Genomic DNA, 17,990 nt, shown 5'->3' on the forward strand with positions numbered 1-17,990 from the left:
TGCCACTGTTTGTTGCTTCTTGGAGGGCTCCTGAGGAGACTGGCCCTTGCGTTTGTTCCAAAATTTCTTCTTCTTCTCACCACTCTCCTTTTGTGGCTCGGCGACCGCTGATGCCTCATCCAGATCGATCCCATGATCAATCAGAGTCTGTGCCAGATCCTTGGCGCTCTCAAACGTGGCCGGTCTAGCAGCCAAGACATTTCCTTTGGTTGGTTGTGTCAGCCCCCAGATGTACCTCTCGATTTTCTTGCATTCCGGGGTGACCATTCCCGGACAGAGGAGAGCCAGATCATAGAATCTAGCGGTGTAGGCAGTGATGTCGGAACCCTTCATTTTCAATTTCCAGAGTTCGTGCTCCAACTTTTGCACTTCGACCCTCGGGCAGTATTCCGCAAGCATGAGTTCCCTCAGTCTTTCCCAACCCATGGCATTAGCCACTGGCAGGGTTAGGGTTTTGACTCGACCATTCCACTAGGTTAAGGCTCTGTCAGTGAAGGTGCAGACGGCGAACTTCACCTTGTTGGCTTCAGAACAGGCGCAAATTTCGAAGATAGATTCGATCTTCTCGAACCATCGAGTTAGAGCGATAACACCTCCATTCCCGTCGAAGGGCTTGGGTTTTGCGGTCATGAAGTCCTTGTAGGAACACTCCTTTTGATGTCCCTGACTTCCGCCTTGCCACTGGGGGTCGGTTCCACCTCCAGCCCCACCAGAGTTCACTTGTGCCATTGCTGCGGTTACAGCGGCGGTAACTGCTGCCTGCAACATGACGGGGTCGAATTAAGGGGGTGGTGGTGGTGGAGTGTCGTCGTTTCTTCTGATGGGTCTTGGTCGGGGAGGCATCTTGTTCTAGAAACAATCAGGAAGAAGAGGATGGTAAGTCCTCGAGATATATAAAACAATATATATCTCATCCTGATAATAAAAGCATACTACCGAGCGATAAGCACAGAGAGGTTACTAACGCAAGTAAGTTATCGCCGAGAAACAAATAGGTAGCAACACTAGGAATGAATCTGTATACTGAATTTGACTCTAGTTAAAATACTCCTATAGTATTTTATGTCAGATGTTTTTGTTCTTGGTAAGTTTTAGGCTTGTTGAAACACTACAGTCACTCCCAAGCACATGTTGGTCATGTCTCGAATGAATATAGTTGATCAGGCTATATTGACCCTAGACATGATTACATAACTGCCCAGGTTTAACCGCAGTGTCCCAACATCCAAATACTTTTGTTCCGTTCTATCTATGACTCTGGTTCTGTTATGTATGCATGCTCGTATAATTTTTACAAAATACTTATATTTTGAAAATATACTTTTAGTTTTCAGAGTGCTTCAGCCCCTTTGTGTTTTATAGTTGTATACCATGTAAGGTTCGGTATACTTAGTTCACTATAAACAAGGGCTCTGATACCAATCTGTCACACCCCGAAACCAGAATGGCGGAATCGTTCCGGGGTGGAGGACGTCATGTATAGCATCACAACCAATGTATAATAGCAATCATAGCAACACAACCATTACAGTGAATACATATATGAAAAGGTTTAAAATCGGTTTGGAAACTTGTTTGGATTACATCGAATAGTATGTAAAATAGAAACATAAGACTCTTATTGCTCCAGCTTCTCAAAATCCAGCAGGTACCTGTCTACTGATTTCCTGAGAATACAAGCAGTTTTGAAAGAATATCAGCATAAAGCTGGTGAGTTCATAAGCAGTTAGTTTTGGTGAAATAGGTTCTTTGATTCTTTTGAAAAGTGTTCTTCAAGAAAATCCCATATTTTCTTATGAAAAGTAGTGTTGAAAGAGTATCTATTAGTAGAAGATAAATCATCAGTTTTAGAAATGCCAGTGTTATCCCGGGAAAATCCCATACTTTCCCTAAAAACAAGTTATCCATCCTAGAGGTAGAGATGTAAGTTTAGAAATCCCTGATTACTATCAGTGTATATATGGAGGTAGTTTTATTATTAAAAATAAAACATATGAAGAGTAGAGTCTGTAAACCAAAGTTAGTTTATACTTATTTGCGAGTCGTATAACCATACTTGATATGACCTAGAGACCTTTATAACATTCTTCAGGCGTTAAGCTAAATGACATTTGTTCACCCCAGGCGTGCCCGCCTAACTGTAGCTAGCAGTGCAGGTGTGGGATTGTCAGTCCCAAATAGATCTATTCACAAATCTCACGCTCTCCCTCCGGGAGACTTTGGTTATACTAAAAGGATTTATCACTGTACACCTAAGAGTACAGTATTGAAGTAGAGCCTCACAATTCTGTATAATCTTGTTTACAAACTAGAAACAGTATAAAACAATAATTATCCTTGAATAAATGTACTTTATACTTCTGAGAAAACATATAACATAAACTAAATCGGCCATAGTTTATATATATATATATATATATATATATATATATATATATATATATATATTCATCCATAAAATCTGATTTGGTTGAAACTGCCTAGAGGGTTATCCCAAACTATACCCGTTATAGTTTACTAGTGTTGTTATGGAAAATGTTTTGTAAAACCTTTCTGAAAGCTATGAAGTTAGATTTCCAAAATAACAATTTCCCTTATGCTCAACATATTACAAAAGGGATAAAATATCCGAGTAAGTTATTAAACATGGAAATCGTTGAGTTGTATTAAATAAGTTTAAAACTTAATAAAATACTTTGAGTTTGGCTTGTATTCCCCCCTGAAAACATTAAAAACACAGAAATGTAGGGGTATGAACTCACCGTTGATGTGTGGAAACGTCGACTAGAAACGAAGATTGATCGTAAACTCAAGAACAGTGATGTTGTTTTCGATGAAAACACGTTATAGATGCTCTTAAACAACCTCCAGGAGTGTTTTCTGATGATTTTTAGAGAGAAAAGAGGGTGTTACGGAGTTTACGGCCAGAGGTTCTAGAGAGAGAATGAGAGAGTTTCCGGTCAGAAATGTTCAAATGAGGTTGGGGGTCTCATATTTATAGGGGATTTTGTGGTCGGTGGGTGGGGTCCACCCGACGCTGGCCGCAAACGAGTTTACGACCGTAAACAGGTTTACGGCCGTGAACTCCAGTCAGGTCGTGAACATGATGATTTTCGAGGATATTTCGAGTTTCGCGCGGTTTTTGGTTCCGACTTGCATATATAAGTTTAATTATATAATACCAGATGATTTTCTAAATCAAAGGTTCGACGGAAGAAAATTTTCAAATTTTATTAACGGAAAGTGCATAATGGAAACGGAAAAAGTTTCGGGTTGTCACAAAATTTTCCGTTCATCCAGGGCCACAAAGATGTATCGAGACCTGAGATTGAGCTATTGGTGGCCCTGCATGAAGCGGGAGGTTGCATGGTTTGTCGAGAGGTGTTTGACATGCAGGAAGGCCAAAGCCGAACATCAGAGGCCTCACGGAAAGGTGCAACCGCTACCTATTCCCATGTAGAACTGGGAAGAGATCACCATGAATTTCATCACGAAGTTACCTAGGACGACGCGGTGTGTAGATTCCATGTGGGTTATTGTGGACATGTTGACTAAGAGTGCGTATTTTATTCCAATTTCCGAGAGTATCTCCGCCGAGAAATTAGCAGATATTTATGTACGGGAGGTGGTGGTCAGGCACAGGGTGTCGGTATCCGTGGTCTCGGACCGTGATGTTCGTTTCACCTACAGGTTCTGGATGAAGTTCCATGAGGAGTTGGGAACTCAATTTCATTTTAGCACTGCTTACCACCCCCAGACCGATGGTCAGAGTGAGCGTACGATTCAGATGCTCAAGGACATTCTTCGGGCATGTATATTAGACTGTGGAGGGAGTTGGGATACTTACCTTCCTCTAGCAGAGTTCACATATAACAATAGTTATCATGCTAGTATTGACCAACCCCCATTTAAGATGCTATATGGTCGGAGGTGTAGGACCCCAGTTTGTTGGGGGAGGTTGGGCATCGAGTTATGGGTAGCACCGAGGTGGTGCTTAAGACCACCGAGTTGATTCAGCAGGTGCGTGACAGACTGCGGGTCGTGCAGAACCGTCAGAAAAGTTATGCTGACCAGCATCGTTCGGATCTTGAGTTTCAGGTGGGAGATTTTGTTTTGCTGAAGGTGTCACCTTGGAAGGTGTAACACCCGAAAAATTCAAGCCAATTTAAACTTTTAAAAACATTTCAAACCATTAAGATCATTACAACTTTGTTTTCAAAATGTATAATATCAGAGTTTTCCCATAAACATAGACAAAACATGAGGAGCTGTACGATCACGCCTTCGCCTTGCCGCGATCCCCTGATGTACCTGAAACAATAAACTGAAACTGTAAGCCCGAGATCTTAGTGAGTTCCCCCAAAATACCGATACACTACACATAACACATATATAAACAACAACATGTATTGGGTCCACAACTTTACAGACTGGATTACCCCCTGGGCCCATAGTGTGAGTCTGGATTGCCTTACGGGCCCACAACTCACATCTGGCTTGCCATCAAGCCCACAATACGAGTCTCCCTTAGCCCGTAACTGGAATGCTCCCGAGCCCACAGTACGAGTCTCCCTTAGCCCGTAACTGGAATGCTCCTAGGGTTTGCTGGCTACCGCACGGAGCAGTACAACCTCAACCCATCCCACATAACATATAACATACAACATAACCACTGAGCATGCAATAATCATATAACATCACAGGTAGTCCTACAGGTCTACCTAACTGGCATAACCACTAGCATGCAACACTAACTCATACTCAACATCTAACACTGCTAGGATAACATATCCAATGGGCCAGCCTTGGTGCCTTAGACCCCTTAGTATAGTGAGGATAACTCACCTCGCAACTGTCGTCTGAAACTAAAAAGCTCAACTCCCGGATCACCAACACGAACTCCCCCACCTATAGCTACCATAAAACCCTTTTTCATAAGTTTCCAAATTACCAAAATACCCTCATAAGTCAACTGGTCAACTCTTGGTCAAAGTCAAAGTCCACAGTCAAAGTCAACAGTCCATGTTGACTCGACTCGTCGAGTCCTTCATGAACTCGAGAAGTCGTGAAATCCTTGGTTGGCTCGTCGAGTCCCCTACAACTCGCTGAGTCCATGCGTGTCTAAAGGTTCGGGAGAAACCCTAGCCGACTCGCCGAGTCCAAGGCATTCTTCATCTGACTCGCCGAGTTGTTCATCCAACTCGTCGAGTACATGACTATCTTCATATGACTCGCCGAGTCGTTCATACAACTCGCCGAGTCTCTTCAGTCCTTTATTCATACAGACGATTTTAAGCCATGCTAAGGCTCCAAATTGTAGATCCAGCTTCCCAATGCCCGTTTATCACGTAAAGTTGCAAACTTTACGTGCATGCAAGGCTATAACGACTCATAATGCCAAATCTAAACTTGAAATGGGGTTTAACTCAAAAGGAAGGGTTCATACTTGCTAAGGCTGTAAGCTTTGTGGACCTAAAGACCAAGGAGAGTTCAGATCTGAAGTTGCAACTTCAAATCTTAGCTCATGCCCAAGAATAGTTTCATAACATGATGAAAAGCCCTAATCTTCAACCCAAAAGAGATCTAGAAGGAAAGAAGGTCAAGGTAACGACTTGATACCTTCAAATGGTGCTATCTGAGGTAGATTTCAGGTCCATACAAGCTCCTTGCTGCTAGCTACTTGATCTTCAAGTTCCCTTTTCTAAGAATCTTCTTCCAAGGCTTGAAACACACAAATGGAGCACACACACGTATTAGGGTTTTGCTGAACTCACTAGAGGCTGCAAAGGAAGGCTAAGGGCAAATAGTCCTTTAAATAGGATGCAAAACCCCAGAATTTAGGGTTTCATCCTCCAGCTCCTACTCGTCGAGTCTCTTATTGGACTCGGCGAGTAGGTCACTAAAACACGCGACCCAACCCGCCGCTACTCGACGAGTAGGGCAACCAACTCGTCGAGTAGACCTTGAAAACAAGAAGATTCTTATATAAAATCGATACCTGAGAGTCGGGGCGTTACAGAAGGGTGTCATCCGGTTTCGGAAAAGGGGCAAGGTGGGGCTCTGATTTATTGGTCTGTTCAGGATTTCTGCCCGAGTTGGCAGGGTTGCTTATCGATTGGATCTTCCAGACGAGCTGAGTCAGATCTATAACACCTTCCACGTGTCCCAGCTTCGGAAGTGTGTTGCTGATGAAGCCGCAGTCATTTCCTTGGATGATATTCAGGTTGATGGGAGCCTGAATTATGTTGAGAAGCCCATTACGGTTATGGACAGAAAAACGAAAGCCCTTCGGAATAAAGAAGTGAAGCTAGTAAAGGTGCAGTGGCAGCACCGGAAGGGCTCAGAATGAACATGGGATCCCGAGGAGGAGATGAGGGAACATTACCCGCGATTGCTTGAGGCATCGGACTTCGAGGACGAAGTGGGGGAGATTTGTAATGCTTGGTTCCGGTATAAGTTCATTTCTCCAATTTTCTAAAATTTCCTTTAGGACTTGATGAGTTAGAAGCTTCAACTCATCGTGTCGTTAGAGTTTTGGCCGCGGATATTAATGGACCAACTTAGTGAGTCGGGGTGTTCCAACTCAGCGAGTTGGCGGCTGGGAAGGAAACCCTAATTTAGGGTGTTGCACCCTACTTTAAGGCCTTAAGTCCCTTGGTTGGCCTCCTTACCAGCGTCCTCTGTCCAGAAAACCCTAAGAGCGTGTATCTTCATCCTTGTGAGTGTGTGCGCTTGTGGAGGGCCTTAAGTGTTGATATTTTGCACACTTTTGGTAAATATTTGAAGTTGAAGGTGCATAGCTTGGAGGGAAGTGATCAGATCCAAAATTTCCCCACTCATTTCAGTCATTTGGAGGTATCAAGCTTGTACCTTGCCTTGTTGTTATGTAGATCTCTTTATGTTGGGGTTTTATCTTGATTTTGGACTCATGGTTGAGTTGTCCAAAGAGTTGAGTGTTCTAGGGGTTGTCATGTTAGATCTAGCCATTTTATGGCCTCATTTAGCTTAAAGTTGCAAGCTTTACTAGGTTCTAGGTCCCATTTATGCAATAAGTCTTTATTAAACCCATATTGAGCTCTAGGGTTTCTTCTAACATGCATGGACGTAAAGTTGGAAACTTTACGTGACTTTCTAGCCTTTGGAGGCCAAATCTGCATTTTGGGACTTTACTTTGAGAGTTTAAGGGCTTAATGGGTTAAGTCCCACCCTAATGAGTCTACGGTTTGGGTTTGACTCACTTTGGATGGTTCCTAAGGGTAAGTTGGAAACTTTACCCTTCTAGACATCATTTCGAAGGAGATATGAGGTTTGGAGTTACTAGATTCGATGGAAACAACTTAATGTATTAAGCTGTTGGATTTCTGGCCGACTCAGTGAGTTCATTAGTGAACTCGACGAGTTGATGAGAGTTTTCCCGATTTGTGCATTTAATGGAGAAACTCGACGAGTTGAAGTACAACTCGGTGAGTTGGGTCAACTCGGACCGTTGACTTTGACCTTTGACTTTAGTATTTGACCAGGTTGACCTATAAGGGGGTTTTGGGGCATTTTGAGTTGTATTTAAGGATTTGCTTCTGGTTAGGGGTTGAGTAGAGCTGATACCCGGAGCCGGGACCTAGTCAACTATCATTCAGTATTTGAGGTGAGTCTTCTCATTACACTCATGGGTCGAAGGCACCAAAGCCGACCCATTAATTGATATGAAATGTTTAGTCATGGAGTATGTAATGGTTTCTATTTGATATATATGTGAATTATGTGAAGACCATGAGAGGAGCCCATGACACTTGGTAAGACCATGGGAGGAGCCCATGGCCCGGGGATATAAAACCATGGGGGTAACCCATGACATTCCAACTGAAGACCATGGAGGGAGTCCATGGCAAACTTATTTGTATGTGTGCATGATATTATGTAGTTATATGATTCGTGTGTTTTGGGGAACTCACTAAGCGTATGCTTACAGTTTTGTTGGTTGTTTCAGGTACTTCTAACTCTAAGGGCAAGGGCCCGACTTGATGGCGCAGCGTGCACTCTCCAACATTTTTCCCCACTAGTTGTTGTAGATACTCCGATCTTTCTAAATAATATGTTGCTGTATTGGATTTTGGAAACATTTTATGTTGGAAATTTCTAATTATTAAACATGGATTATTAATATTTAAATGGAATTTTTTACTTGAAATTTTGGGTTGTTACAATGTGGCCACCTACTGAGTTCATACCACCTCTACTACCATTTAAGAGAATAATTCCAGGTAGACCAAAGGTAAACAGAAGAATAGATGCATCAGAAAAGCTTCCTAGACACACTGTATCTAAGGCAGGGAAAATAATATTGTGCGGTGTGTGTAAACAAGCAGGGCATAACAAGGTTACTTTTCCTAAAGTTGAAAGGCCACAGGTACAAGGGGCAAGGATTCAAAGGCCCACAAAACTTTAAGGTCACCAAAAGGAAAACAAAGGCCAAGGGTGAAGATGGTGAAGGAAGTTGTGGACCAAAGGCAATTGATGAAGGAAGTTGTGGACCAAAAGTTGGTGGTAAAAGAAAAAAAATGTGACAACCGTCAAATTTCGGTCAATTCAAAGTCAACAAGTCAAACCGGTCAACTCCAATAACCCTTGTATGCTAGGGTTTACGTTATGAAATCACTATACAATTCGCTATTTTAATGAGAAATCATCATTTGGAAAGTTCATGTGTTTGATTTTCCTTAGCCTTAACAAGTGCTAAACAACGAACCAAAGCGATAAAACACTATTACACAATCATCGGGATTGTGTAAGACACTAAAACACGGTTTAATGGGGTTTACGAACCTTGCGTTGTGAAGCCGGACACTCAAATTAATCACAAACGAAACCTCTCTAAATCGTTTTCACTCTATCTCTTTCTATTTGAAATCTCTCCCAAATCTCTCTCAAAAGTTACTTTAACTTTTTGTAATCATTTGGGTCATCTCGACCCTTGACCGGGTCAAAAATCGCTTGAAACGGGGTAAAAACGAGTAAAATAGCTTTAAGGATCCGAAACCGAAGCTTCTGGACCGAAGCCTCGCATCCGAGGCCTCTGATCCGAAGCGAGGGTCCGAAGATCCGAAGCGAGGGTCCGAGGGTCCGAAGGTCCGCAGACAGCTCCTTTTTACCGGTTTTTCGACTACGACTTCGTTTTAACTCCGTTTTTCATTATTTTAACGTGGGATTTTCACCCAAAGCTTTATTTTATAAACTAAGGCCCCAAAATATATAAATCTCCAGGGTTTTTATAAAATATATTAAAAGAATTGGTGATTGAACTAATTATTGAGGGAATATTTGCTTTTCCTTAATTTATGGCAAAAGCAAACCACTACCACCTCACTCTATGATTAGCCACTCTTTCCCACTACCCCTTGTCTCCTTAGTGGACCTTTACAACCAATCTCCAGCTCTTCCCACGTTCTAAGAGCTGGAGGATTGATCCTCTCTCCTCATTCTCCATAAAACTCTTTCATTCTACACTTAGCAACCTAGAACACTCTCCAAAATTCTCTCATCTTTTCTCTTAACTTCAAGAACTTCAAGGCTTTCTCTAGGGATTTCTTTCTTCAATTAGTAAGTATCTTCATCATTCACATAATTATTAAACTCCATTCTACTCAAATCATTGATATCTTACACAAGTTCCATCTTATTCGGTGTTAGATTCTCGAATCATCAAGACATCTTCTTAGTGTTCTTGAGTTGAACACTTCCTCTCTCTCACTTTCATCTACTGAAACCACATAAGGTGAGTTCATACCCATACATTTACATGTTTTTCTTAAGTTTTAAGGGGGGAATACAAGTAAAATCATCAAGAACACAATTAAACTTTTTCTAACAGATTACATCAGAAAAGATGGACGTTAATCACGGACTGTTTTGGTCAACTTAAATATTTTAGTTTTCAAAACTGTTTCAGGTGCAAGTAGTTCAAACTCTTAGCTTTAAAATGACTACTTTCACATCTCCATATGATTTTTCTACAATTTATGGTGATTTTTACAAAACTGCCTGTCATTTCAGAGGCAAACCCGGACCAGTCTGTGATTATGAACCTTTTCACCTCTGTTAGAGATCACTAAAAATCATGATAAAATTTACGAACAAACTAGACTCATATTCCAAACTCTCAAAATTTGCGGATTTGGATTTAGAGCTTTGATGATTTTTCTATAAATTTTCTAAGAACGGTAACAGAAACTGTTTTTAACGAAAAGTTGCTGTTAATTTCATTTCACCTTGTAACATGTTGAGCAAGGTGTATATCTTTATGTGATTATATGTTACTGCAATATATGACATTTTATCTTAATATTTAGACACACACCAGTTTACAAATGGATTTGGTCATATAAAATATAAAGAATAACAAGTGATTATAATCAAAGTACAATCGATACATTCAAACATTAAATAAACTATTTTGAATATAGTTTGCATACATTACCACGTACTACCCTTGGTTGATAAACTATAATAGGTATAGTTTATGATACATTACATAACACATACATTTAAAAAGGGTACATTTATACAAAGGATATTTTCATTAAGCAAGGTACGGCCATACGGTACCAAGTTTTCATAACACGTAATTCCGTTAATGACTTTGTGAGACATTTACTTCAAATTACCATTAAGTCCTGTATTGTAACCAGAGTCTCCTTGAGGGAGAGCGTGATACTTGTGTATAGATCTATATTGGGTTTGACAAACCCACACCTAAACTGCATGCAACAGTTAGACCGATAGGTCTGGGGTGACAAATGTCATAACATTTCCGACGCCTGAAGAACGTCGTTTTAGGCAACCTTGGTCATAGTATGGTTATAATAAACTCACATAAAGTATTAACAAACATTGGAATTTACGGGGACTTCATTAAAATTTAACGAGTTTATGTCGATTTAAACTTGCATTGTTTTACTATAAATATGATAAATTACTTGTACATTTCGGTCTTTGGGTTTTAAGACTACATTTACACATTAAGGAAAATATTGGATTTTTCTAACACAAATACTACTTCTACAAACGAAAAGCTTATGAACTCACCAACCTTTGTGTTGACACTTTTTCAAACAACTTGTATTCTCAGGAAATCATTAAACAGGTAATCAAGTGCTTTTGAGGATGGGACGCTAAGGCGTCTACTATTTCATATTTTATCAACATATTGTAATTGATTCGTAAACATGTAATTCATACAATGATGTAATTTTTTTCAATTATATATATGTTGGTTGTGTTTGCTTGAATTACTATTACAATTGCTGTTATGATACTATACATGAAGTCCTCCACCCCCGGACGTTTCCGCCATCCTTGGTTTGGGGGTGTGACAGATTGGTATCAGAGCGCAGTTTATAGTGAATTAAGTATATAAAACCACATAAGATATACAAACTATAAACACAATTGGGACTAATAGTCTCTGATTTGTGCATTTTTCAAATAAATATACTTTTAGAAAATAAATGATTTTTTTTTTATTAAAAGTATAAATACATGCATACATGCTCACATAGTGTCATAACTAGAAAAACATAAAATAAAAGAAGAGGAGTTGTACATTATGGGTATGCCTTGGTATATGTAAATCAAGTCTGGGAAGGATATAGCCTGATCAACTATATCTGTCCGGGAATTGACTTGCATATACCGGGGGATGGTCAGGATGGACAACAAATCTAACAAACCTAATAACATACTACAAAGGATACTTTAAGAACTCAAAACTAAACATTTACAAATACTATAGGAGTATTTTGTGTTACTATAATAAAAATATTTTATACTTTCATTTTACCTCATAACCCAATGTATTGGGTCAATAAAAAGTATAAAATCGTATGTATCGTAAACATACCGGAAAACAACGTAATAATAGACTTTATGTATAAAAGATTTCTCTCCCTATAAATACACTTTTACTAAAAGTACATTGGTTTACGACTTATGCCAGAACCATGCCGCCAAGGAGAAGACCAAGACCTTCCAGCAACACAGCAACACCTCCTCCGCCGCCGCCTCCACAGTTTGATCCCGCGATGTTCCAGGCTGCAGTAACAGCAGCCGTAGCGGCCGCAATGTCGCAGATAGGGACCAACGGAGCTGGTGGTTCGGGATCGGGAGCTACACACTCTAACCACGGAGACAGTACGTGGCGTGCAAAAGAGTGTTCATACAAAGACTTCACAAATGGCAAACCCGACAACTTCAATGGAAGCGGGGGAGTCATCGCTTTGATGCAATGGTTTGAAAAGACCGAAGTAGTCTTTCAGGTGTGCTCTTGCCCCGAAGCGAGCAAAGTTAAGTTCGCAGCCTTCACCTTCACCGGCCGGGCCCTTACTTGGTGGAACTGCCGGATTAAGTCACTTACTCTCGAAGTGGCTAGCTCCATAACCTGGGCAGAACTAAAAGCGTTGATGATGAAGGAGTACTGCCCGAGAGGTGAAATTCAAAAGCTGGAACAAGAACTTTGGAACCTCAGGATGACGGGCTCTGACCTTGAAACCTACACCACCCGATTCAATGAATTGGCTCTCCTCTGCCCAACAATGGTTACTCCGGAGGAGAAAAAGGTGGAGCGATACCTTTGGGGACTGTCTCTCCACGTGCAAAGTAGTGTCCTGGCTTCAAGTCCAACTACTTTTGACAGTGCCAGGGAGCTGGCACAACAACTTGTTGACCACCGAGCCGGTCATAATACTACAACCACCACCACTGATAAATCAAAAGGAGGAAACAACAAAAGGAAGTTCTGGAACGAAAAGAAGAGCCAACCAGCACAGGACCCTGCTAAGAAGCAACAAATTGTTGCTGTCCATGCTGCCACTAATACTGTCACTACTGCTACCACTCCAGCACCACCGAAGCCATATGCGGGAAAACTACCTAAGTGCAACAAGTGCAACTTTCACCACAATGGTGCTTGTAGGGAGATGCACTATAACAACTGCGACAGGAAGGGGCACACTGCTCGTTTCTGTAAAGCGCCGACTCAACCAATCAACCAAGTCGCCAGTACGGGGGCAACCCGGACCTGCTACAACTGTGGAGACGCAGGTCACTTCAAAAGAGACTGCCCCAAAGCACAAGCCCTTAATGCTGGTGGAGTAGGAAGAGTCCTGGCAATAGGACATGGGGAAGCAGTCGAGGATCCCACGGTGGTTACCGGTACGTTTCTCCTCAATAACTCTTATGCATGCGTACTATTCGATAGTGGAGCGGAGAGGAGTTTCGTGAGCCACCAATATAAACATTTACTTGAACAAAATCCCCAATCACTAAAGGATACTTATGTAGTAGAAATGGCAAATGGGAAAGTAGAACGCACTAGCGATATATACTCAGAATGTACTCTCACTCTAGACAACCATACATTTAAAATTGACCTGATGCCAGTCACCATAAAAAGCTTCGACGTAATCATCGGGATGGATTGGTTAGTTCCTCACCGTGCCGACATTCTATGTTACGAAAGGGCCGTTCGCCTCAATCTACCAAATGACGAAACCCTTCTCATCTATGGTGACAAACCTAGTGCGAATTTACAAATCATCTCATGCATCAAAGCCCAAAAGTATCTCCGGAAGGAGTACCACGCCTTCTTAGCCCATGTAGTAGACAAGAAACAAGACGTGAAAGACATCAAAGACATCCCCGAAGTGTGTAACTTCCCGGATGTGTTCCCAGAGGATCTTCCTGGTGTACCACTCGCACGACAAGTCGATTTCAGAATTGACTTAATACCCGGAGCTACCCCCGTAGCCAGAGCTCCATACCGCCTCGCACCATCAGAAATGCAGGAGTTGTCCAGTCAGTTGACCGAGCTTTTGAGCAAAGGGTTCATCAGACCAAGCTTCTCACCTTGGGGAGCACCAGTCCTTTTTGTAAAGAAGAAGGACGGATCCTTTCGCATGTGCATCGACTATCGGGAACTAAACAAACTCACCATCAAAAACCGATATCCTCTACCCCGAATCGACGACCTTTTCGACCAACTCCAAGGAGCAAATTTCTTCTCAAAAATCGACCTAAGGTCAGGCTACCATCAGCTACGAGTTCAAGAAGAAGATATTCCCAAAACTGCATTCAGAACTCGCTATGGGCACTACGAGTTTGTGGTGATGTCCTTCGGTTTAACAAACGCACCTGCGGTATTCATGGACCTAATGAATAGAGTGTGTCGACCCTACCTAGACAAGTTTGTAATCGTATTCATCGACGATATCTTGATCTACTCGGGAAGCGAAGAAGAGCATCGCCTACATCTACGCCAAGTGCTAGAGACACTAAGAGCGGAGAAGCTTTATGCTAAGTTCTCTAAGTGTGAATTCTGGATTAGAGAAGTGGATTTTCTTGGACATGTGGTAAGTGAGAAAGGCATACATGTGGATCCCTCCAAGATCAAGGCAATCGAGAATTGGTCAGCACCCAAGACGCCAACCGAAATTCGACAATTCCTTGGGCTTGCTGGCTACTATCGAAGATTTATACAAAACTTCTCCAAGATTGCGAAACCACTCACCACCTTGACGCAGAAAGGTGTGATATTCAAGTGGGAAAATAAACAAGAAACTGCTTTCCAAACGTTAAAACAAGCCCTATGCAGTGCACCGATCTTGTCTCTCCCAGAGGGAACCGAGGACTTCGTAGTGTACTGTGATGCTTCGAATCAAGGCCTCGGATGTGTGCTCATGCAGAGAGGGAAGGTTATCGCGTATGCATCAAGACAGCTTAAGACGCACGAGGTTAATTATACTACGCACGACCTGGAATTAGGAGCAGTGGTATTCGCTTTGAAGATCTGGAGACACTACCTCTACGGCACGAAATGCACTATCTTCACTGATCACAAAAGTCTTCAGCATATCCTCAATCAGAAAGAGCTCAACATGCGACAGAGGAGATCGGTAGAGTTGCTGAATGACTACGAGTGCGAAATTCGTTATCATCCGGGCAAGGCCAATGTAGTGGCCGATGCTCTAAGCAGGAAGGAGTACTCGGGCCGCCGAGTAAAATCCTTAACAATGACAATCCATTCCCACCTGACCATACAAATCAAGGAAGCTCAACTGGAAGCTTTGAAACCAGAAAAGGTGGCAGGAGAGACATTAAGGGGAATGGATAAAAACTTAGAAGTCAAGGATGATGGAGCACGTTATATCATGAACCGGATTTGGACACCGAAGTTCGGTGGACTCCGAGATGTCGTCATGAATGAAGCACACAAGACTCGATACTCCATCCATCCCGGGTCGGATAAAATGTATCTGGACCTCAAGAGATTATACTGGTGGCCGAACATGAAAGCTGAGATTGCTACCTATGTGAGCAAGTGCCTGACTTGCGCTAAGGTCAAAATCGAATACCAGAAACCATCCGGGCTATTACAACAGCCGGATATACCTGAGTGGAAGTGGGAACGAATAACCATAGACTTCATAACCAAGCTGCCTAAGACATCGGGCGGGCTTGACACAATATGGGTAATTGTAGACAGATTGACCAAATCAGCACACTTCCTACCAATGAAAGAAACCGACAAGATGGAGAAGCTGCCTAGAACGTACATCAGAGAGATTGTACGACTCCATGGTGTGCCGATATCCATTATCTCCGATAGAGATAGTAGATTTACCTCACGGTTTTGGCAGTCTCTACAAAAATCATTGGGAACTAGGCTTGACATGAGTACGGCCTACCACCCACAAACCGACGGACAGAGCGAACGAACCATTCAAACGTTGGAAGACATGTTAAGAGCTTGTGTGATAGACTTCAGTAAAGCATGGGATACCCATCTACCGCTTATCGAATTCTCCTACAATAACAGCTATCATACTAGCATCAAAGTCGCTCCATTCGAAGCTCTTTACGGTCGCAAATGCAGATCACCCCTGTGTTGGGCTGAGGTGGGGGATACACAGCTAGCTAGAGGGCAAGTCTCTAATAGCACCCTCACTGGCCCTGAAATCATAAGGGAAACCACAGAAAAGATCGTTCAAATTCGAGAGAGACTGAAGCGTCTCGCGATCGGCAAAAGAGTTACGCAGACAAACGACGCAAACCCTTGGAATTCCAGGTGGGTGATCGAGTACTACTAAAAGTTTCCCCTTGGAAAGGAATGATACGATTCGGCAAACGCGGGAAACTAAATCCAAGGTACATCGGGCCATTCGAAATCCTTGCTAGGATTGGGCCAGTAGCATACAAACTTCGATTACCTCAGGAACTCGACAAAGTACATCCCACATTTCACGTGTCGAACCTAAAGAAGTGTTTGTCTGATGAGACACTCGTAATACCACTCGACGAAATCAAAGTTAACGAAAATCTCCACTTCGTGGAGGAACCAGTCGAAATCATGGATCGGGAAATCAAACGAACGAAACAAAGTCGTATTCCCATCGTGAAGGTACGTTGGAACGCTAAACGAGGACCCGAATTCACCTGGGAACGCGAGGATCAGATGAAACAAAAGTATCCACATCTCTTCCCAAACTCTTGAAATCCCAGTCAAAATGAAAATTTCGGGACGAAATTCCTTCTAACGGGGGGATGATGTGACAACCGTCAAATTTCGGTCAATTCAAAGTCAACAAGTCAAACCGGTCAACTCCAATAACCCTTGTATGCTAGGGTTTACGTTATGAAATCACTATACAATTCGCTATTTTAATGAGAAATCATCATTTGGAAAGTTCATGTGTTTGATTTTCCTTAGCCTTAACAAGTGCTAAACAACGAACCAAAGCGATAAAACACTATTACACAATCATCGGGATTGTGTAAGACACTAAAACACGGTTTAATGGGGTTTACGAACCTTGCGTTGTGAAGCCAGACACTCAAATTAATCACAAACGAAACCTCTCTAAATCGTTTTCACTCTATCTCTTTCTATTTGAAATCTCTCCCAAATCTCTCTCAAAAGTTACTTTAACTTTTTGTAATCATTTGGGTCATCTCGACCCTTGACCGGGTCAAAAATCGCTTGAAACGGGGTAAAAACGAGTAAAATAGCTTTAAGGATCCGAAACCGAAGCTTCTGGACCGAAGCCTCGCATCCGAAGCCTCGCATCCGAGGCCTCTGATCCGAAGCGAGGGTCCGAAGATCCGAAGCGAGGGTCCGAGGGTCCGAAGGTCCGCAAACAGCTCCTTTTTACCGGTTTTTCGACTACGACTTCGTTTTAACTCCGTTTTTCATTATTTTAACGTGGGATTTTCACCCAAAGCTTTATTTTATAAACTAAGGCCCCAAAATATATAAATCTCCAGGGTTTTTATAAAATATATTAAAAGAATTGGTGATTGAACTAATTATTGAGGGAATATTTGCTTTTCCTTAATTTATGGCAAAAGCAAACCACTACCACCTCACTCTATGATTAGCCACTCTTTCCCACTACCCCTTGTCTCCTTAGTGGACCTTTACAGCCAATCTCCAGCTCTTCCCACGTTCTAAGAGCTGGAGGATTGATCCTCTCTCCTCATTCTCCATAAAACTCTTTCATTCTACACTTAGCAACCTAGAACACTCTCCAAAATTCTCTCATCTTTTCTCTTAACTTCAAGAACTTCAAGGCTTTCTCCAGGGATTTCTTTCTTCAATTAGTAAGTATCTTCATCATTCACATAATTATTAAACTCCATTCTACTCAAATCATTGATATCTTACACAAGTTCCATCTTATTCGGTGTTAGATTCTCGAATCATCAAGACATCTTCTTAGTGTTCTTGAGTTGAACACTTCCTCTCTCTCACTTTCATCTACTGAAACCACATAAGGTGAGTTCATACCCATACATTTACATGTTTTTCTTAAGTTTTAAGGGGGGAATACAAGTAAAATCATCAAGAACACAATTAAACTTTTTCTAACAGATTACATCAGAAAAGATGGACGTTAATCACGGACTGTTTTGGTCAACTTAAATATTTTAGTTTTCAAAACTGT

The sequence above is a fragment of the Lactuca virosa genome, chromosome 2 (assembly GCF_052849685.1).
Source record: "Lactuca virosa cultivar CGN04683 chromosome 2, Lactuca_virosa_CGN04683_v6, whole genome shotgun sequence".
Classification (NCBI taxonomy): domain Eukaryota; kingdom Viridiplantae; phylum Streptophyta; class Magnoliopsida; order Asterales; family Asteraceae; genus Lactuca; species Lactuca virosa.